Source organism: Pezoporus wallicus, unplaced genomic scaffold (genome assembly GCF_028554395.1).
Source record: "Pezoporus wallicus isolate ANWC-B61680 ecotype Strahan unplaced genomic scaffold, APGP_CSIRO_Pwel_v1 contig_1181, whole genome shotgun sequence".
In the NCBI taxonomy this organism is placed as follows: domain Eukaryota; kingdom Metazoa; phylum Chordata; class Aves; order Psittaciformes; family Psittacidae; genus Pezoporus; species Pezoporus wallicus.
This window is the reverse complement of record NW_026641428.1, coordinates 3,099,251-3,122,419: the sequence shown is the minus strand read 5'-3', so window position 1 is coordinate 3,122,419 and position 23,169 is coordinate 3,099,251. Positions and strand designations below refer to the sequence as shown.

Genomic DNA, 23,169 nt, shown 5'->3' with positions numbered 1-23,169 from the left:
TGAGTACCAGTCATATGGGGAAAAAAGAAAAAAAAAGAAAAAAGGTTTGCAAAATCTTATTATTTGATAATGCATTATAAAAGAGGAATAATTTGATAATATCCTCAGTTTGAAATGTCTACTGCAAATGTAATAAGTACCAGGCTATACTGGTTAAAAAAATTGTTAATGCAGGAAAGTAAGCAAATTTCAGTCACTTTCACTACTGAAAATCATTGTGTTGTTTTCTGCCAAATTGTAGGAAAAACAAAACCAATAGTAATAATAAAAAAAATGCTTGTAATGGCCTCAGACATCGGCCTGCAAATACAATCCAGAAATGCAGCAGTAACAGTAGGCAGCTTCAGACAGGTGCACACTAGGAATACCTCAAGAAGCAGTTAGTGGTTCAATAGCAAAATGCAGATGAAAACTGAGCCATGCCCACAGAGAAAAAGTCATACTTATTTTTATGCAAGGGTGTTTTTTAATAATAAACTCAGTTAAATTACCAAAACCAATCCAAATCTAAGGTTAAATGTTAAAAATTTTATACTGTATTCTATATCCTGTTTTACACAAGTATTTATCATGTTAAAAAAAATAATAATAAGTTGGGGAAATACAATAATTTTTCCCCACTGGTGTTTCAGCAGGCCTGGTAGTTTTAACCAGACTTAACCAGTTTAACCAGACTAAAGGTTTCATTATCTTTATAAAAATTTTTTTTTCTTTTCTTTCACAAATTTAGTAATTTGTTCTGCACATTTTTTGTTGAAAATTAGCTAAACCATCTTTGGCATTTATTTTTTTGTTATTATTAAATGTTTAAGATCCTTTGGGATATTATCATATGTCTATAATTATTTCAGTTCCCTCCAGTTTCTGTTCAATAAAAAATGAAGATCAATAGCTCTTGGCACACAATAACTATGCAGAGCTCCTTGTCTCTGCAGGCAAGATATCCCAGCCTATATAACCAATGAATTCTCGGTGCCATAATATCCTGCATCAAGTTGTCTATTATTCACCATTCATCCAGAGGTTGTGTGAATCCTCTTTCTCTAATAGTTACATATTAATGTCGGATAGACTGCAAAGAATTTCCCTATTTGGAAATAGAAGCTATTCTTGGGAGCATGGTGAAGGAATCTTAGAAATGTTCCATAGGTTTAATGTAATCTAGTTGTTATTCTTCACAAAAAAAAAGTGGTGATTCTAAGACTTCAGGCTTCTGTTGAACACAAAGTATGCAGAGCAAGGCAGATAGGCAAAATCAAGGTTAATATTACTGATATATTCTAAATTGTCAGATGAACTGTCCTTTGTAATGTAATGCCATCTAGGAAAGAAGACCACCATTTAAACTGCTCTAAGTAGTTGTACAATGTGTTTTGGGACATTTTTGTGGCACCCCCCAATTGTGTGTTGACTTGAGGAAATTAAACAAAAACAAACAACAAACCTTGCTGCTCTTCTGCAGCTCGTGGGATGCACAAAAAACCAAATTTCACCATCAGCTGCTTATGGTGGTAATGCCCAAAACATTTCGTTTTCAAGCATTTGTAATACATCCAGAGCAATACTTTCATGTATTTTTTTCCAAAGTTAGACCGATCAGAAAAAAACTCTTCTGTTAAAAACTTTTCTCATGAAAATTTTAAAAATTTGAAACTGAAACAAAATAGCAACACAAATACATCTGGGATAGTAGAGAATCTTTCAACTCCACATTGTTAAGACTCATGTCTCTTCTTGCACAAGCCTGCTGCCTCTCCTTACATTCCACTTCAAATCTCATTTAAAAGATTGCTAAAATTATAGAAAACGCTTTTGTACTATTGTCATCTTAAGAATCTGCCACATTTCACTTGTTATACCATTCCTAATGAGGTCAGATGTAGTGAGCACAGGCAGTGACATGTCCCCCAAAAAGCTTACCTATCTCTATAAAGCACCATGTAAAAATATGTGCTCAAATTATGTTTAAAAAATTTGAGAACCTCAGAGTATTTTATGAGACTTTTTAATGTGATCCAAAGGTAAACGTGAATACTTGCTCAGTATTCACAGCACCAACAGTACTTTGTGTGGCTGTTGTGGGTAGATTTCATATTACTGGAATAGCAGAAGAAAGACAAGCAACGCATCGTTAGCATGAATGAGGAGAAAAGGAGAGAAACAGTACATAACTTTATCTTTGGTATTCTGAATGCTGTCTGTTGATATGGCATGGACTCCATTTTATTCCTGTATATAAAAAAAATGAAATAAGTGAGATTAATCAGTGAAGGCTTGATGAATAGTAATGTTCCTTATTGTTAGCAAAGCTAACAGCAGAAAATGTGACATTCAGAACACTGGAGGACTGCCAATCTTATTCCAAATTTATAAACACTAGAAATAATGACATTTTGAAGAACTATTGATTATTTACATGGATGTTATTTCCAAGTAATACAGTGAAGATATTTGGACTTGAGGAACAAAAAAGCTAGAGGTTAAAGTGATTATTACAGTAATCAACACAAAGATAAATGGTGTAAAATTATTCTTCTTTAAAAAAAGAAAAAATCATAGATCTATGTAAAAAAGGCAAATGTAGAAGGATAGTTGGGTGGTTTTTTTTAAGGCACTAAATATCATGCATTTATTAAACAATTTATTTGGAAGTAATAGAGACTATATTAGGTGGGCTACAACCTGGGATAATAGATTTTAAGATAATCCTAATGAGGAGATATAAGTGAGTGGTGTTATTTCTAGGAAGGACCCTCTATGAATAAGTTATTTGGTGTAATTAGTATTTTTGTCAGTTATGCAAACATACTGCAAGGTATTTGGTAGTAAGGTCTGCATATGACATGAAAAAGAGAATAAGATTAACAAGGTTATAGGTCAGGGCAAGCTGGGAAATCTTGTTTAAATATCTGAGTGTCGTGGTTTAAACCCAGTCAGGTAATTCGTTCGCTCACTTCCCCCCCTTTCTTGCCCTCCCCCTGCTCTCGGAGGGACGGAGAGGAGAATCAAAAGAATGCAACTCCCACGGGTTGAGATAAGAACAGTTTAGTAACTAAGGTATAACACAAATCACTACTGCTACCACCAATGATAATAATGATAAAGGAAATAACAAGGGAACAGAATACAACACCTCAGCACCAGCTGACCGATAACTCGCCCCCCAAGCCCGACCAAGCTCCGACCGATACCTCCTCCAACCCTGCAGTCTCCCAGCCCTTCCGGCTAACTCCCAGTTACATCCTGGGCATGACGTGCTGTGGTATGGAATAGCTCTTTGGTCAGTTTGGGTCAGGTGTCCTGTCTCTGCTTCCTCCCAGCTTCCCCTCCTCCCTGGCAGAGCATGAGGCTCACAAAGTCCTTGGCCAAACCAAAACATCTCTATCAGCTCTGTTCCCGAGCCGAAAGTCAAAACACTGCACTGCACCAGCTACCAAGGAGGAGAAACATGACTGCTACTGCTGAACCCAGGACACTGAGTTGAAAACTCTATATTTAAATAGTGTCAAATGCGAGGTACAATTAGGACTTCAGAAGGGTGTTGTGATTCTTTGATGACTGGAATGGGGAGCAGTGAGCAGAAGCAGGGGCATGAGCATGTTGTGAGCTGGGATGTACTGTCTTTTGGTCAAGAAAAATTTTAAGTTCTACTAACAGACTGTGGCAGAGCCACAGAAGTGTTCTGAGATTTAAACTAACTCAAAGAACTCAGCTTATGAACTTGCTAAAGAGAAAATTAAGAAGCACACAATTGCTGGAGAAGATACTACAGTGGGAGTCCCCAGCATGCCTGACAATGGAATAACATAACCTAACCTCCAGCAGTTGATAGGTTCACCTTGAGTAACTATATGAGTAAAATATGAGTAAAATAGTTATTGTATATACATGTTGGAACATCTAATACAAAAGCAGTGGATATAGAACTAGTCTTGGCCTTTAATTCAGATTCCGAGCAAATAACATTTAAATTGTTCATGTGGTTTCATTAGAGAAGTAACTAAATGAAATCTAGTGGAATGAAGCTCAGATTAAGCATTCTAGCCCCTAAGGCCCAAAGTTCTATGAAGCAATGTTGTTTATATTTTCCTACTTTTTTTTTGTTAAAATCACTTTGCCATGTGAAAGTGGCTGCAACTGACTAAAGTCACCAGGGATTAGCATTCATTTCTATATTACTATTGAAAATGCTGAATATTAGCTCCCAGAAATGGCAGATTGTAATGCACTGTTCCAGTTCTAGACTGACATAAATACTTCAGCAGACTCAGAGATGTAGAAGGAAAATATCAACATAGCCCTACAACCAATATCAGAGTAACCCTGTTAAGGCTTAAGGTTAGAGGTGCAGCAGTTATATAATTAGTGTCCTCACGAAAGTCCTGTGTTAAAAAGGGAAAAATAAAAAATGGCTTTATCCTGCTTTTTTTAGTGCTGAAGAAGGGCATATGGAAAGTTTAGTGGAAAACCCAGTTTCCAGGAAGCCAGTGAATCAAAATACAAATCCTGGAGGAAGATTTGGGACCATAGAGCTGTGGTTATAGGCAGAAATATGCTTCTATTTGAGTACCACAGGAATCCTCATATGTCTTGTGAGATAGAGCTCCATCTCTTTTGCAGACGCTTTTATTTAGACCTGGAGCTTTTAGGTGGCTTCAGCCAGCTGTTCTTAGGAAAGAGAACAGATAGATTTGCATTGCTTAATTTCCTTTGGAAGTCCTTCTTTAGACACAAGGAGACCAAAATATGCATTTTGCAAGGAAATGAGTCAAAGTTGCTATAAATTAAGCTACTGGTTCTAGGCAGAAGATGGTCTCTAACAGGTCTGTGATAGCTATCCACATAATGCACTGTAAGTGATTAAAGACTGAAGAGTAGAGACATGTCTTTCTCAAGGTCACATTGCCACAACTTCTAATAAAAATGAAAAACTCTTGAAGAAGTAACTATGCTGAAGTAAAGAATTTTGCTTCATTAAATTGACATAAAGAATAGAATTTGCTGGATTCATCTATGATGACCTGTTAAAAAGCAGGAAGAGAAAAGTATTTCCCCTCATTGACCTCTTACAACTTAATGATTTGAGTATAGCTATAGCTGAATCTGGAAGAATGACCCACAAGGAGTGGTTGAGGACAGGGGAACTTCTGCAATAGATTTTTACGAGATCTCATTGTTTTATACTGTGGAATCAGTCCAAAAGAGATTAACATAAAGAGCTAGTATCTTTAAAAGAAAAAGCATTTTATGCACTGCTTTGGTCAGTTTATGGTTAATTTTTGTTTACTTTGCCTGACAACAAGCCACAGTAGCTTACAAGGACATTCAGTTTACTTTCGCACATAAGGGAATGGAAAAGACAGCTGCAAATGAGCAAAATAAGGAAAAAAAAAATTAAAAAAATTATATCTCTTTAAAAATAGCAGAGTTTTATGTCTCTTTGTCCTATAAGCTTCAAAATACTACTGCTGAATATACAATTATTGTGATAATTGTTTTTAATTGAGAGTTTATTTAAATGAAAGATCAATTAATGGTGGCCAAATAATTATTTTAACGGGTGAACAAACATTATTTTGAAAAGGCATTCTACGAGTTAATGAATTTTCTTTAGATAGTGTTAATCTGAAGTGCTTCTAAGCTCAACATTAGACATGGGAGCACTTAAACTGTAAGAGAAATGTTTATGCTAACCTAAGTATATAAAAGTGTTGTCAAGAATATATCTTTCTATATGAATGGATAATACACTGCATACCAGTCAGCCAAGGGCTGGAGAACCTTAGAACCTGGAAGCTGCAGAATGTAACTGAATCCTCCTGCTTTGCAAGGAACTGTCCTCATTTTATGAAGATTTGGAAGATTCAGCATGTTGTACCTCTGTTGCTCTCAGCACTGAACGCAGGTTCCATATTTAGGTCAAATGTACTGACCTGAAAGACTTATCCTTTTCACTAGTCTGTATCTTTGGGTTGGTATATTGACATATTCATTTTGGGTTGGTATATTTGACATATTCTGACCTAGACACCTGTGCATCATTCTCATTTAACTCTCCAGACAGTATATGAGATGGTACAGTCTTTTGCCTTTGCTTGCAGTGTGCTAGATTGTCTAAAGTTTGGATGTGGAATACATAGCCTGAAAAGCTTTGATTACTGCTCAGTAAGTCCTCTGTGGAAAACAGCTTCGGATGCTAGAGACTTGAAAAGTTGCCAGAGACACTAGCTTCTTTTTTAGGCCATTGTGAGGTCTTCTATTGCAAGTTATGCCCAAGTGAGTAGGAACCTCTTGGGAAGAAAAGCAAGAGGCCAAAGAGAAGCTGTGTCATTTCCTGGAGCATTTAAATGGTGGAAATAAGAGGAACAGAATCCAGGAGCTGGAAAATTTTCTTTGATATGAACCAAATAGATCTTTTGAAAGCATTTAACAGGTCACCTACACCTTTGGTACCCTGTAGTCATTAAGCATGTTTTCAAAATTTCTGGCAAAACAGAATACAGGAAGTATCACTTTTCTAAACAAACAGACAAACAAATCCCAAAACTCCTGATTTACTTTTTTTTTTCTATAAGTATAGACATTTCAAAGAATTGTAAAGAGAGTAAAACCTAATGAAAGCCAAACACAGTTTGCCTGACAGGTTCAAGTCCCATGTCAACTGAAGACAGAAAAAATAAGCTACCTAGATTCAGAATGAAATTGAAGTGATGAATTTACACCTTTTAGCTAACAGTCAGTGCCAACTGTATCTTCATGTGTTGCTAGAGAGGGGATGACCAAGCTTGTAAACTTGCTAATTGCAGTAAGTCTTTCAGGATGTTGTGTTAGGCAGTACTGTGTCTGTGTTGAATCAATATCACAAATGATGCATTCTGTGGGCTATTTAGGAGTGGTTTTGGGGAAAAAAAAAGAAAAAGAAATAAAGGCACTCGACTGCTTTTAGTGCTAATGGTACATTTATGCTGAACCATAAATCTGTTTTGCCTGACATTGTTCTTAGGCATAAGTACCTCATACTGCTACAAGCTCTAGAAATGTTTTCATGGATGTTTTATAATTTAAACAAGTTAGTCTCCAAAACTGTGTATTGTTTCTTGCTTTTCAGCTCATAAGAAATAATTTAGGGAAATACTAAAAAAATTTAAATCTAAATTCAACATCCTGCAATAATTAACACCAGAAAATTCTATAAAAAATCATGCCAGTACTGATTATTTTCAGTTGATAAAGATCATTCATTTACTCAAAATAAATAGACACTTATTGAATGTTTAATTATCTGCCTTTTAATTTTAACTTTTTTTCTCCTATTTTTGCCATCCTCTTTCAGTATTAATATGCAAAACAGCAGATGGGTTTTTTTATGAGATAAGTACAAAAATAGTGGCTTGGGAAATCAATTTATAGGCACTCTCAGAGGTATAATAGTCAGCCCTATAAATCTTACCAAAAATCTATGAAAAGAATTAAAAAGGCTATTGTAGCTAGTTTCATTGAAGAGGAGAGTATGTCAAAGAGAAGTCAAAGAACAACAGTCCATTAATACTGAGTTTACTGTAACCTTGACCTACTCAATGTTCATACTTTAATTGTAGAAAGTTTTTATGATTATTTTGTTTTAATAATCATAAAATAACTATTTATTTTTCAGTTATTTTCTAGGATAATGTATAACAAATAACAGAAATTTCATGTGCACAAAATTATAGAATTAGTAATACCCATCTGAGGAGTTCAGGCTGAATTTGAGACTTCAGTGTTCACCTATCATTGCTGGAATACTTGATCATTTAGAAGGAAATGATCTAAGGGTAAAATAACATTTAGAGTTGTACTTCTGCTATTTGAATATTGCCGTCAGTCAGACAGTCTAGGAAGTCTAGTCAACTAAAGAAGAAAAGTCTTAACTTTGACTCATCTCCAGTGATCTTCATTGTGTTATGGCTGGATCAAATAATAAAAAATACATGTAAAGTAAATGTAGGTCTCAAGCTGTTAGATAAAACTCAAAGGATCAAATCAAATCTTTTGCTATGCATTTCAAAACAGGAGATATGAGGTATGCCTTTATTGGTTTTGCTAACAGAAAAAGAACTGTCCTGGGTTCAGCAGTAGCAGTCATTTTTCTCCTTCTTGGTAGCTGGTGCAGTGCTGTGTTTTGACTTTTGGCCTGGGAACAGAGCTGATAACACTGATGTTTTGGTCAGGCCAAGGACTTTGTGAGCCTCATGCTCTGCCAGGGAGGAGGGAAGCCAGGAGGAAGCAGAGACAGGACACCTGACCCAAACTGACCAAAGAGGTATTCCATACCACAGCACGTCATGCCCAGGATGTGACTGAGAGTGACCCAGAAGGGCTGGTAGACTGCAGGGTTGGACAAGGTATCAGTTAGTGCTTGGTAGTGATTTGTGTTATACCTTAGTTACTAAACTGTTCTTATCTCAACCCATGGCAGTTGCATTCTTTTGATTCTCCTCTCTGTCCTTCCAGGAGTAGGGGGAGGGCAAGAATGGGGGCAGTGAGTGAACAAGCTGTCTGGCTGGGTTTAAGCCATGACAAGAATATACATAGAAATGGCCTAAGTCTCCAGAGAGACTTTGGTAAAGGACTTGTATGTTACAGTCTTAACCTCCCAGTTATCAGAGTATATGATATCAGGTCTAAATAGTGGGTTCTGGTTGGTACTGGGTTTTGTTTTTTTAAGACTTTGAGCAACTGTTCACACATTTCAGCATGAATAACTTGTGAAAGTTGTTCAGGAACACAAGGTAAAAAATATTTTGAGAAAAGAAAGCAAGGTCAGAGAAGGATGGAAAGAAACAAAAACCTTAATCTCAAGATATTGTAGATGTCTCTGCAGTCAGTGATACTGGAGCATTTTAATGTTTTACCAGATTCCAAATGGAATCTATCTTAGAATGAGCAAACCTCAAGTAATGATTTATTTATGTGCAAGGCCTCTTAAGAGCAAGGTGTCTAAAAAAAAATTGTCCTGTTTACTCAAGGTTGTTGGCAGGAGTACTGTCTGTGAGATACTGCTTCCTTCATTTCAGCAAGGAATAGAAAGAACCTTGTGGACATAAACTCAGCCAGTAAGGACAATTTAGTGATAAGCTTTGTTAGCTTCTACTGCCAAATTTTCCAGAAAAGAAAAATCCCAGAACTTGTTTCACAGACTTAGGCTCCTGTAAAACATCCTAGGGGTGCATTATCTTCATAAGACTAGTGTAACAAAAGAGACTCAATTGTTTTATACTCCTCGCAAAATATGAAATCTCAAACATTCATATTTTCATCTCCATCCTTATGTGAGGGGTAGACTTAGTCCATTCTTCTTCTCCAATTAGCAGTTTTGTTCTACAGTCATTTGCAAAAGAATACAGGTTTTAAAAGATTTTTTAAAAAACTGCATTTACTGTCTTTAATTTGTCAGAGTGAATACTACTACAGGAGCATCAGACTAACTAATCTGGTAGTTGAGAGTGATATAGATTTGACTTATTTTCTTACCACAGACTCTACTGCTCACATTATCAGTGCAGCTGGCCCAGAAACAGTCTTTGACTAAGAGTCCTAGATGTCAGCAGTTTCTGCATCATTTTGTATTGATAGTTTTGACTTGCCAGCAGATCAGACCAAGTTCATCTAGAGCAAAACGCTTGTAAGAACTACTCTAAATCAATGGATGAATATGCTGGCTGATTCCTGGTAGAAATAAACAGTTTTTACACTCCAGGCAAAAACTATGGCTTGCACGCATATTCTGAATGACAGTTACATGATGTTTACAAATTATTACTTTGTATTTACTTATCATCACCACAAAAGTATATAATTTGACAGTCATTATTCTGCCCATGGAAAAACAGTTTATTGGGAATATCGGAGAAAAGAAGGCTGGAAAAGCTTTGAAGGAATATTTAGTTCATTATTTTGCCCAAAGATGGAATCATCTCTATCAAACCTGTTTGTCTAAACTGTAACATCAGGCAAACCCTATGCTGCCTTTGCAAGGCTAACAGTCAAGTCTGTTATTCTGTTCATTTAGGTAGTATTTTCTACTTTATTTCTGTGTATTGGGTTGTTTCACCGATAGTTTACTTGTTAATTTTATTTGTTTCTCTGCCTGATGCAGTCATCTGTAGACAGATTGTCCTAGTAATGTATTAATGTGCCATTGCCATGAAGGCATCTGAGCTGGCTTTAAATGAGTAGTTCAGATGCTTTGCGGTTTTCATTGCTGTGAAGACAGAATTCCCAACATTTTGTACCTTAACTATACTACTGTTGTATACACAGCTTAACACAGGTTATGATAATTTTAACTCTTGATTGATGAAGGACCAGTATTAGATAGCTTTCCTGTAAGCAAGTACATATTTAACACTTGAAACATCAAAAGGAGAGGTTGGTACATAAAAATTATATAAAGTTTTAAAAGGGACTCCCCATTGAATGTCATCACCAGTATGTGAAAGAATAAACTCACCAAGATAGATTTAATATTATTTGCTGATGTGGTATAAATTGTGCTATCTGGATGAAAAGTTACTGATTTAAAGTACAACAGTAATTGTTTAAGAAAACAATTTATCATTTTCAAATTATATCTCCCTTGAATTTTTGTGGGTTTTTTTTGCACATTATACTTTGTATCTACAGCTGGTATATCCTGATACTCTTTTACTCTTTTTCTTTTCCTTTTTCTTTTTTTTTTTTTTTTTTCATTCTCAAGAAAGCAAAAAGAAGAAGATAATTCAACAAGGAACTAGGAAAATGTATATTTAAAAAAAAACCAGTGACACTCAAGCAATATTTTTTAACCTTTATATCCGTTGGAAAAGCCTTTGTATGTTTATTGAAGAGAAATAACCATTTAAATAAGTTTTGTAAATAAAATTTGGATTAATTTTATCCCTTTAAACTTCACCATGATTTTTCTGTTTGAGGTCAGAGCTCAAATGTTTACGCTTCTAAAGGCAGAACTAAGAGTAATAGTCCTTGTACCTCAGCTGACTTTTGTAAAACACAGCCAATGTTGTATATTGATACTAAAACTTTTGGTAACATTAGTGACCTGTCTTTTGATGTTACTGCAATGTTGTTGCTGAGTTCCTCTTTACTCTCGCATTTAATGCAGCCCAGGGTTTTAACTTGGAAAGCTTCAGAGCTGAGATGAAAATTGTCCCCATTATTTCACTCATTTCCCCAAACCCATTAATTTAAATAAGAAGGACATGGAATGTTAAATATTATTAAATGATAGTTTCTTTATCTTTCAGTTACTGTATTCATTATCAAGTGATATTTATCTGTGACATTGAACATTTGTGCCAAGTTGCAATTAGTCTTGATCATGCCTGGTCAAGCAGTCTCAAATATAACTAGAAAACTTAAGATGCCCCATCTTAGTGAAACCTTCATCTTCTTTTGTAAACAGAAACTATATAACTCAAAATATTAATTCAAGAATATTTTGTATATGCATTATCGGTATTTAAGGCTCTTAGTATTCAAATATTCACATGAAATAAAATATGGAATACAAGTAATATGCAGTGCTTTTAATTAATATAAAGCTGCCTTTTGTAAACAATAACATTGCGTGGGTTTCTAACTGCTGGCTAAGCCTCAATACTTGTTTCTCTTCTTGTGCCCTCCACAGTGAAAGTGCTGATATGACCCAAACAATGATAAACTAAGAAAGATCCCAAATATCTTAAAAAAAAAGGAAAAAAATACCAAAAGTGACTGTAAACATATTCACAACCAGGAATATTTCTTACTCATACTTTTCATGAAAATATCAATATCTCTCCAATACGAGCACTTTAACCTCTCTAGCAGCAGGTAAAACAGGTAACAAATGGTTATATTTGCAGAAACTAACTTGCATGCAATAAGATTTATTTAAGGGAATAGCACTTCCCTTTGTGTATCAATCATAGTATTTTATCTTATACCATTGCTTTTCTTCTACTCACCGCAATGAGTAATATATAGACAAATGTATGCAGAAGCAGTCTGTGTCTCTCATTCTCATTTGCCTTGCTGTTGCTCTCTTATTAGCTGTCGCTATGCAGTCCTCTAGACACAGTGTGGCAGGAACTCTGTTACCTTGACAGTAGGTACAGATGCAGCTTTAGCACTTGCAGTCTGCCTCACGTTTGTAACACCCTCGCTCCTTCCGGTCATTTGTTCCAGGGGAGGAATGACACCAGCATTTCTGAGCTGTTCTTGTGTTTTCTCCCAGAACACTCGGGGAAAGCAGACTTCGTGATCTCCATGCTAACTACCAGCCTGCCTGCTGCCAGTTCTCCGTACTTCTGCCAGTGATGACATTCAGCTTGCTCCTCCACACAGGATACAGCACTGATTCCTCATTATGTAAGGCAGTCTAGGTCAAGTGTAGGAGAGAGACTGCTGGCCTGAGCAAGCTAGTGGATTGCTCCCCCAGCTTCATGCTTCATGGGGTCTGGAAGCCGGATCCTGATCTTTGCTACATCTTCTCAGGTAAATGTTTTTGCATGATTTAAATGGTTACTGTGTTCTTTTTCTATGCAGACAGCTGTCAGCCATGCTGTGAATTGCAGAGAGAATTTGCTAGGTGAAAAAAGCTCTGTCAGCATGATTGCATTAAAAGAGTAGTAGTTCTTCTAGGCATCTCAGCTTTAAGACACTTTATAAATAAATAAATCATAAATTGGGCTCGTTTAACAAACATATTTTCTAACCATATGGGGATTATTGTTAATTTGGCTGATTAAGCAGTGAATTAAACCCATTTGCTTGGAGGTGGTGTGGGAAAGCATTATTGGATATAGCTATTAGCTCTGAGAGGTTTACTGCAGTTCCTGGCTGTTGCATTGTTTTAGCCTGGCAAATTACAGATATGCTGCTTCTATTAAACGAAACAAAGTAGGGGAAAAAAAGGTATGTAATTCTTTTGCACTTTTTTGTTATGTTTTGAAGTGGTGACTAAATCCAATATGTTATTTGCTTTGTACTGCAAAAATACATGCCTCTATATGTTTCTGAAATTTTTAAAGTGAATACTGCAGGTAAAATTACATTTGGTGGTTGCTCTGCAGAATGCCTGAACAGTGCCTATTGGCTAGATTTATTTTAGAGGATAGCTTTTTTTTTCATGCACCATGTAGAATTCAAAGTTTTTTGTTTTTTTTTATACTTTCACCCTGATGAGAGTCAGTTTATAAGAAAACATAGAACAGGTTTGTCCTTAAAAGGATTACACATACTGAGTACTGTCAGGTGCTGGAACGTCTGATTATACTGGAATGCAGCAGAAGTGGCACTGGAAAGTAACAGCATATCACTGATACTGCAGCATCATGTAGGGAATTTCAAGCAGGCTAGCTTGCTTGCTAGAGATAATTACTACACTAAAAAAATTGAAATTATTTTTATGGATTTCAGAGATTCATTAGGAAGCTCTTGTTTCTGTACAGTACCTTGGACAGTAACTTTTTTCTTTGGTAGTACTGCAGCCTCTGCCCCATGGGAGTTAGAAATATGCAAAAATTAAATAATACAAATTTAAGACACATAAATGAATTCCAAAATACAGGTGAATTTATAGTAAAAATTCCTGAGAAAACCTTTGGTTGGCATTATGTCAAGGAGTTATATTTAATAGCTTATTACCAAGATTTTGTCTAATGTATAGCCTTAAAAATTTTTATGATTGTATTAAGTTATGCTAATGAGTGTGAAACCAGAAAATTAAAAGTTAAAAATTACTGACAGTATGTCATTTATAGAATTTTCATGTCTGATAGGCTCACTCTAAGAGCAAATACCAAAGTCCCTTTCTTAAATCAAAATAAGATTGAATATTAATAGATGATTACGTATTAATATCAGATTGAGCTAGTTTTGATGACAAGAGTAGAAGTCCTTTAAATGGGTTCCCCTCCATTCTCCTCTGCCCTCCCCCAAAATTAGTGGTTCTCCACACTATTCTAGAAATAACTGATAGAATTTAATTTCAACACTTGTTTGTAAGTGAGGTGAATTGTTTTATCATTTTATTGCCATCTTTAAAAGCTATCTTCCTCCGTAAAAGAGCTGCCAAGCAGTCAGGTGTCTCTTCAGGATGGTCTTACCTTACCAGTTACTAGATTACTAAAGACAGTCATGTAGATCTATGCCATGTTTGAGTAGAAATACCAAGCTGGTGCCCTCATCAATTACACTGTGAAAAGTTAGGTTCAAGAAAATGTAATTAATTTTTTGGTATCTTGAAAACACCTCTGTTTCAGTACAGTATATTACAGTGTGGAATATTTTATAGATATCATTTTGTGCTGGAAAATGCAGAAGTGTGTAGCAAACACGCTCTTAAAATAATAGCTTAGTAAAGGAACGTAGAACAAAACTGCTAGGTACCACACGTTACTGTTATGATGTACTTCAGATTCTTTCTTTCTTCTGCCTGAGGAGTTCTAAAATAATAATGCTATTATACTTGAGTGCACTGTGTTCCATCCCATTTCAAGTGTGGGTGCTTGAGGTATTTTCTTACAGGCTTAAGGAGTATCAATAACCTATCTGTTCAGTTAGAAGAAAAAGAAAACCCTTATTGTCTTTAAATGTATGGTGGTTTTCTGGAAGTGTTATTTTTATCTTTTGCATCATGGTTCAGAGCAGGGCACACACAGTACTTCTCGCCACAGCAAGTTGCAGAAGCTTCAGTAGAATACAACCTGTTAGAAAAAGCTGTTTCCTCTGTGTATTTATATATCCTATATTCTGGAATATCACTTTAGGTCTAAGTAATTGGATCTGAGCTGTAAGGTATGTTTTGAACTCCCTACAATGCAAGGTATGGGCCTTTAGTGGTTGTTACCTCCTCCTGGTATTTTCCTGTGGTTTACTAGATTTGTCCAGTCCATGGCTTTATCAGTAGCTTGTTTTCAATATTCTGTATATTCCTTCGCATCACAATATGCAGCTTGAGTTTTCGACAAACTTTCTCTTCACTTTTCTTCAGAGTACTAGAGATTTCTGTCCTGCAAGGGAGTTTCTGTTCTCTCTTCACAGGCATGGAAATATCACTAAAACTGAGGAGCATGGAATCAGTATCAAAGCATATAAATTAGATTATTTTAGAATAATGTGTTTAGCATAAACAATGGTAAGACCAGTTTTTGTAATCCATAATGTTATCAAATTTGAGAAATACATTATAATGACAAGTTTATTGCTAAGACTACAAACATCTGTGTTTTAGTTTATCTCATGTAACATCTAAAGGTAAGATTGTAATAGTATAATTCACAAACTTTCCAGGTAAGTTTGGATTCACAAAATCAGATCTTTCACTGTCCAGAACTGCAAAATTTTATTTGCATTAAGTACAAAAGAAACATTACAAATGTGACAAAAGTCTATTGTGTAGAAATTGGCTATATCTGTCCTGGAAAAAAAACTGTTTAGAAGCTGACAGGTATGCTCTGTTCATATGTGAAAAGTTACTTTTTTTTTTTTTTTTTATTTAAAGGTTTTCCTCACTTTTCATTGAAACTGGTTGGATGCAATCTTCTGCTCTATACTGCTACAGTCCATGTAATTTTTCCAGGTCCTGATTTTCATGATGATGTTGTTCCATCGTTATTTCCTGTATAGCTCTTCTGTGACTGCAGTACAATTGGTTCACTTATTTAGAAACAGAAAAAACCTTTGGATTGTCATCTTCACCTGCCTGTCCATGCAGGATCTTGTATGGTACATTGCTCATATACTAGATTTATTACTCCATGATCTGTTTTCAATTCTCACTACAGTTCAGAGAATTCATTCGTAGAATCCTACAAAGAGATACTGTAAACAATCAAGTGTGATTTCTTAATGTTTTGATAAATAAAATTTACCTCAGATACTATCGTTAAATATGTATATATATATATTAACACTTTTGGTTATGTATGTGGAACACACTCTTCTGCATTATTTACTGCCATGGCTAAACATCTAAGCTAATTTTAAAGGTTTCTCTAGATTATACAGAACTATAATGTCTACAGCACAAATGCTTGAAACCTTATAGTGACAAAAAGAACTAAATTCTCTTTTTCTTCAGCCAAAGTTCATTACAGGTCCCTTTCAGAAAGGGACGCTGCAGAGGATCACCAGAGAAGGACTTCCCAATGAATCCTTTCATGTGCTGAAGAAAACCAGAATCTCCTAGTGCCTGGTGATCACTAAGGGTGGGCACTTTTGTGGCACTTGAGTCAATAACTTACTGGGCTATTCTTCACCAGTGCTTTTAAATATTTGCACAGTACTGCTGAAGCAGGGCCAAGAACAGGACTGGTCAAAATTTTTATAAAGGCAAGTGAACCACATATCTCCATTAATGCAAAATTACCAGCTCTGCAGAATCTGAAATCTGCGGGACAGCAAGCTCAAGGCTGCAATGGAAGTTTGCCTGGCAACTGTGTCTGTGCTGTGCAGGGCATGGAGGTGCTCTCCACTGGGCCTGTTGGATGGTTGCTTCAGTCAATGCCCACTAAGGTGGTTGCTCCTTAGGCACTCAGGATCTGAGTAGTTGTGACCATACCTGCAGGAAGAAGTGGTTAAAATTTCCAAATTAAAAACAATGAGTATCCTAGACTTGCTTGGTTTTGAAAATTAATTTATTAGCTCTTAGCTGTGTTCTTTTTGTTTAGAGAGTAAAAAAGGCAAGTTGTATTTTTGGGGGGAGTGGGGAGAGGGACCATGGTTGATTACCTAACTTGCCATTTATTTTAGAATTGGAGTAGCTTTTTTGTTTTCTGCAATTGTGGTGCAACATATAAGTTTAAAATAGTAAAAATATGCAAATTCAAGGGACTTAGCTCTTTAGCAGTTTGAAAGAAGTTGCTTTTGTGTTGATAAAGTCTCTCTCAAACCCCATATCAGATGGCAGTCTGGTTCAAGGAGCTACCAAATGAGCCTGTTAAGATAACCACAAGCCTTATCAATTTTCCTGACACTAAGCTGGTGGAGCTGGACTTGAGCGCCTGGTTATACCAGTATGACCAGTGAAATATGAGCCACGGGAAATGCTGCTTAAAAAAACCCAACAACCTTTCAGTATTCTGTTAATCATGCTTGGAGAAGTCAGTGGTCATATTAAGCATCCTATATTGAACCTTTGCTGATCCTTAAAGTGGGATGGTTTTGGACTAATGAAAACTGTATATTTTCATAATACATCGAAATTACATTTAAATTTTTTGTGTGCAGTGTTATGTTCAGGACCAAAACTGTAAGCACCTGAGGTATCTCAAAGATACATTTTTTTTTTTTTTTTTTTTTACCACCAGGCATTTATTGTTTAAGCTATGCAGATTCCTGTTTTATTGTTTTCTTTTTGGTATTATTTAATTTCAAACACAACATTTTGAAGGAGCTATGCCTGTAAAATGTCAAACATGCCCAGACTGTAGCAAAGACTGGAACAACTCATATTAAAATTCAAACTGGGGAATAAATATTCTGCCTTTTAACCCGGTGATAAATTTGCATTTATAAACACTAGGCAATTCATTTCTAGAAACATCTTCCATTAACAGATAGATTTCTGGGAATGATAGATTGTCATCAGCAATAGTATAATTTTACAGTTATACCTAAATAAAAATCAGATAGTAGAAAAGTGTTACCGACTGATAATAATGTGGTCATGGTTATAGATTTTTCTACATGAAGGTCATTTGGGTAGAGGGGATCTGCCTGAACTATTTAGAATACTACCAGTAGTGGCAGCAGAAAAGCTATATTCAAAACTGGTGATCATGACAGCAGTGAAATGTTAAAGCGTCTAAAGTCTTTCTAAATCAGTGCTAAGGCACATTCAATAGGGACAGGTTGCACAGGTGTATCCAGCTTGGTCTTGCCCTTAGTATGTCAGCATTTGAGTATTAGTATTTGGGTATATTATGGTGTGTTTTAACTAAGTATTTGTTGTCCTAAAGTTGCATGTTGTGTTCATAGAAACACAGTAATATTTGCAGAAAAAATATTTTAAGATTTGAGAGATTAGATTTAATTTTTAGAATACTTGTTCATAATCTTACGTGTTGATAAATGGTTGAAAATTAGGTGTTATACTAAGAGATTCCAAGTGCTTGTTGTGAAGGACCAAGCATGTCAGGCCACCACTGGGAGATGTAAAAATTCGGCTTCATATAGCTTGGATTCAAGCAAAATTCAAGCAGTTAAAATCTCACAATGTAAAAATATTTAAAAAGAACATATCAGAACAGTACTGGAATTGACTGTAGGGGATCAAATTCATTAGAGCTGCCTGGGATCCCTGAATTACAGGTTAGCATGTTAAGTATGTGTTGCATGATAGGTGACAGTCTTATTGCATAGAGTATTGTATGTATCTTGTATTTTTACATGCCAAAACTTTATTACACAATCAAAGAAATGCAGTGTTGTTTTTGGCCCTCCTTTTGTGCACCTCTCACCCTTCTAGTCATTGCCCCTTCCTTTTTTATTGGAGTGCACCCACCCCCCTCCATCATGGCTGAAACTAGGGGTTTCAAAATGTTGGCTGATGGCCATCCCTGTTCCACTCTTTTTGTCAAGAAAGCAAAATGAGAGATATATAATGCTGCCTGATTTAGCTCAAACTGAGGCTGATCCAATGCAGCTGGAGTTTGTTGTATTAACAGTTACTTTTACTTAGCAGTCTGAATTTGAAACAGGAGCAGTTTTTTGTCTAGGTTCCAGATTTGACTGTGCAGCTGTCATCTGAATACATGGGAATGTATAAATCTGACGTGGCAGTCAAGTATCAGGCTACATGATTAACAATGCAGTCTGGAATAGATGGACATGTCGTATCACTCTGGCACAGGAACCTTGGTTTATTTTTGGAGGGGGATTGAACCCATGATTGAAGATTTTGAACCTACCACCATGTTTGGGGGGAGGTGGAAAATGATACAGGGGACTGGTAGCCTTTAGTTGCGGCATGCCAGGGGCTGACCTGGAAAGGTTTCTGGTGCTTTCGTAACAGAACACCCTTACCCAAACTATTTTCTTCTCACATTTCAGAGACAAATAATTAACAGAAAAGAAATTAAAATTAATGGAAACTTTTACTTGTGTAACACTGGATAAAGAAATCTGCTTCTTGGTGCTACTGGGATTGTAGATTATCAGACTCTTTTAAGTCAGAAAGTATATTTAAAAGCAATCTTTTACAGCTGGTTTATTTCTTTTGCCGGTAGATGGGGCTGTCCTTTAAGGAGATGGTCTGGTATCTTCCCTCCCTCCCCCCAGCCCCTTTATTTTTTTCTTTTTTCACCCTATTCTCTGTCGCTCTTCATCCCCTTCCCATCTCATCCCCTCCCAACCCCCCCGCTTCTTCTTCTTCCTTTTTTGTCATTTTATTTCCTGCTATTTGCTGGTTTGTGTTTGGTACCATAGAGTGAAGCCTCAGAACAGGAAGCCAAGAATAAGGCAGAGAGGATACTGCAGAGGTTTTGATTTTTTGTTTTGTTTTTTGGTGTGGTTTTTTTTTGGTTTTTTTTGTTTTGTTTTTTTTCCCAATGAGAATGCAGCAATTTATAAATGTTAATCTTTTGGAACTGGGAATCTGAACAAGTTTATTAGAGAGCAATTTCAGGTGTTTCATGATCCCTGTATTTTAGGGGTTTTATTCTTGTTTTCCTCGTAATACATTTGAAATTCATGTCTTATCAGGTAAGAGAGCAGAATGTTAAAGCCTTAACCTCAGTACATTTATATGAGCTGTCTGCATGGGGTTTCCCCCTCTCCCTTCTTTTTTTCTTTTTTTTTTTTAATAATTTCTGAATGCTTGCTTTGTAGTTATTGTTAAGCATATAATTAAAGAAAAAATCCCATTTTGGTGTTTTAGAAATGAAAGAGCTGCAATGAGGTCTTTTTGGCAGCACAGCATTTTGTTACAATTTCACTGGCCTTATATTTGGGGAGTTTGTCAGTTTGTTGGGGGTTGGAGTGTTTAAATTATTATACAAGATTTTCTCTCTGAACTGTTTAGAAGTTAACAGAGGTCGTAGAAAACATATTAAGGGCTAAAGCAATCAGTGATGTAGTCAAAATCCTAGCACTGCAGGACTGTACAGTTTTTCTTCCCATACATAGATGCTCTGCTTTAACACTAATTGCTTCACACACATGTTTGAGGTTTACTGAAAGAAAAAGGGGCTCCCTCCTCTTTTTTCTCTCTCTTCATCTCCATCTGCCCCTAGTCTTTCTGATGAGGTACACTGCTAGAAGCTCTTACTTTCATTTACATACTGATCAGAACTAGTTGTAATGCTGTAGGTATAATTTGGTTCGTATTCTGAACCGTCTTGCTTTTTCAAACAACACTAGAAATTTGCCAGGTGGATATCAAGCTCTTTCAGCATCTTTTCTAAAATGGATTTCTTCTCCACGGCTTGTCTGAGGTATGTGCATGAAAGACTCCCATTGAACCAATTTATCTGGGATTGGGCTTTCTGCTCAACTCACCTGCCCTTCATCCCCACTTTGGAAAAGTTGTTGCTCATTCTGCTATATTTGAAAATTGATAGGTATTTTCTATTGGTGTTGAACCCCTGATCAATTGTACTTATTCCCAGAATGCTTATTTTGTGGTTACAGCATCAAATTCCTGAGCTATACTGGCTGATATTAGTGTTGCATTCTTGAAGTGCACCTACTTTTTTTTTCGTGTTTTTCAGGCTTGACCAATGTATTAATATAAAGAACAAAGGAAAAAAGACTGTGCTAAAAATTACTCTGAGAATCTAATGTGAAACAATAACAGGATGATTACTGTCAAGACTGACACCCTGTTAGTTTATTCTGGTTGTTGAGCCTGGTTTGTGTGCTCTTGAATATTTGATGAAGTATTTAGACACAGGAAAGCAAGTTAGAGACAGGCAGCTGATTGACAAACTGATTGTGTTCAGTTTGCCAGGTAAAAACCAGAAAGTTTTCATTATCTTAAAGAAAGCATCAATGGCGGGAGGTAGGAGTTACTGATTATGATATGCTTTGATCGGGAAAGGCATTTCTAGGGAAATTTTAAGAAAACAATAGCAGTTTGTGTAGTATCTTGTACCAGATATAAATAAGACTGACTACTAACATCTTACAGGAAAATTACATAGATGAATGTATATCATGGAATCATATATCCTATCAACTCTTTGAAACAATACTTTATATAAGGGGCAAGGGTAGTTTATTATTGATCACTGAAATGTACTCTGAAATTGTCGTATTCAAACCTAAACTTGCTTTGAAGTTTCAGAAGTTGTATATGTCAACAGCTGAGACAGTTGGGCAGTAATCAGAAGTGGGTACTTCTTTGCTAATTTATTTTGAAAAGGGGAGGAAAGCTTGCTATAATTTGTGTGTGTGTATTTAGAACTGTGATGCTTTCCTGGATGAATGCATTGTCTTTAATTTTTTGTTTTATGAACTCCAGTACCACCTTACCTGGGACAAAACATATTAGGTCTTTTGGGCTAAACATCATGAAGAGATTTGTTGATTCTCTTCTAATAACAGGAACATATTCTACTTTCTTTTTCTCCTTTGAAGACATCTGATATATTTAGGAGGCAGTGGGACTCCTTTATTTGACCTGTAGACTTTCTATGGATGCCAAAATGAATACAGCAGAAGACAAACTAGATTAATAATTGAACAATATATATTCACACTTGTAAACTGAGAAAAATAATGTCATGCCATCAGTAAGACATACTAGGTGAGGAATACCATTAGTTTTTTTTTAGCATAATGTTTTAGAGCACTTAAGGGATCAAATTGCTCAAAGAGAAAAAAATCATAAAGCTGAAATATTCTAAAATGGAAAAATAGGAACCTTTGAGAAAATTTTAACCATTAAAAGCTACAACTGATGTTTCTGACTGAAGCTGTTATTGTAGGGAGATGGAGAGTATCATGCAAGTTCTCCAAATATTACTCTCAAAACTTGGTAGTTCTCATATGTTGCTTCCATTTTCTGGTTGTAGGCTTATTCTTTGTGGATTCCTATCCATGAAAACATATAAAAGTTGGATTAAAAAAAAAAGGAAGTTTGATATGAGTGAAGTAATTAGTTAAATGACAAATGTAGGCTCAGAAATCATCACCCTTTCCTTAGCAGGGTTAGTCCAATTTCTGTAAAATTTACTGATCTTTTCTTGTTCAATGTTAATAGTATTTATTTAAAGAAGGACTGTGATGTCTTACTGAATACATGCCTGTTTTCAGGCTTCCTGGCTTTTACTGATGGTTGTGTCATCATTTCTGTCTTCCATTTCCACCAGCATATGTGGTTCCAGCCCCTGTTCATGCTTTTCTAATGTGATATTTAGCTTGGATAAAAAGAATTGTTTTTATTCTGCCCTTAATACCAAAATTCTGGGTAGCACCCTTTCCTGCCATTTTATATATCATTTGATAAAGTACATTTCTGAATCAGTCATCATGCTATTCATTGTTTCCATTTATCAGCCCCAGAAACTCTCTCTCCTTTCTCTTTGTCCTAGGAAATTCTCATTATGTTGCTTTTTCTGAACACAAGTTCCATAGCTCACTGTCTCAGCAGTACCCAGTGCATCTCTGACAATCTTTCCAGTGCTCTATTTTAAAGTGTTAGCATCCTTCTTTTTATTCATTTCTTATTTTTTCAGAAGTGTTTGAGGGAAATAAAAGGGTATAATCTCTCTATTTTTGGTCTCAGAAACAACCAGCTCAGTTTGTGCTTTCAAGCTTTATCCCATCTTATGCCCTCTATCTCTGTAATTTGTTTCAGTACCTTATAAACATGCAGATCAACCTTTTTCATCTTTTCCCTACTTCTTAAAAGCTTCCATAATTGACTTTTTAAAATTACTTTATCATACAATTCAGAACTCTTAAGATCATCCTTCTGATAAATCACAAACAAACAAAACTCAAAATCCTGCCAAGGTCAGAAAGAAATATTTAGGAATTAAGGTAGAGGCTCATGTGACTCAAATAAGCTTTATTTAATAGTAGTATTGTTCAAAGATGACAAAATTAAGCAGCAAATACACTACTTTTTAACTGAAGTAATGTATCTGAAGGAAGCTTTCAAATGCTTGGTTATTTAATGCATTTGAAGCCAATGACTTG

General features: G+C 35.8%; 1 protein-coding gene and 1 long non-coding RNA gene across 5 annotated transcripts in view; one reads left to right on the top strand and one right to left on the bottom strand.

Annotated features, from left to right (window-relative positions):
• Positions 1-12,120, bottom strand: part of LOC130607074 (uncharacterized) — an 81,786-nt gene extending 69,666 nt beyond the window's left edge. Inside the window, exon 1 of the long non-coding RNA XR_008974155.1 lies at positions 11,988-12,120. This is a non-coding gene — a long non-coding RNA (uncharacterized LOC130607074). The remainder of the gene's footprint in view (positions 1-11,987) is intronic.
• The window catches only part of LOC130607073 (sodium channel protein type 1 subunit alpha), a 93,316-nt gene continuing 82,215 nt past the window's right edge, over positions 12,069-23,169 (top strand). For 2 of the 4 annotated variants that reach the window (XM_057423856.1, XM_057423857.1), the window contains exon 1: positions 12,069-12,516. The gene's annotated coding sequence lies outside the window, so the exon portion shown is untranslated. The remainder of the gene's footprint in view (positions 12,517-23,169) is intronic. The other 2 variants (XM_057423858.1, XM_057423859.1) reach the window with 1 other exon arrangement.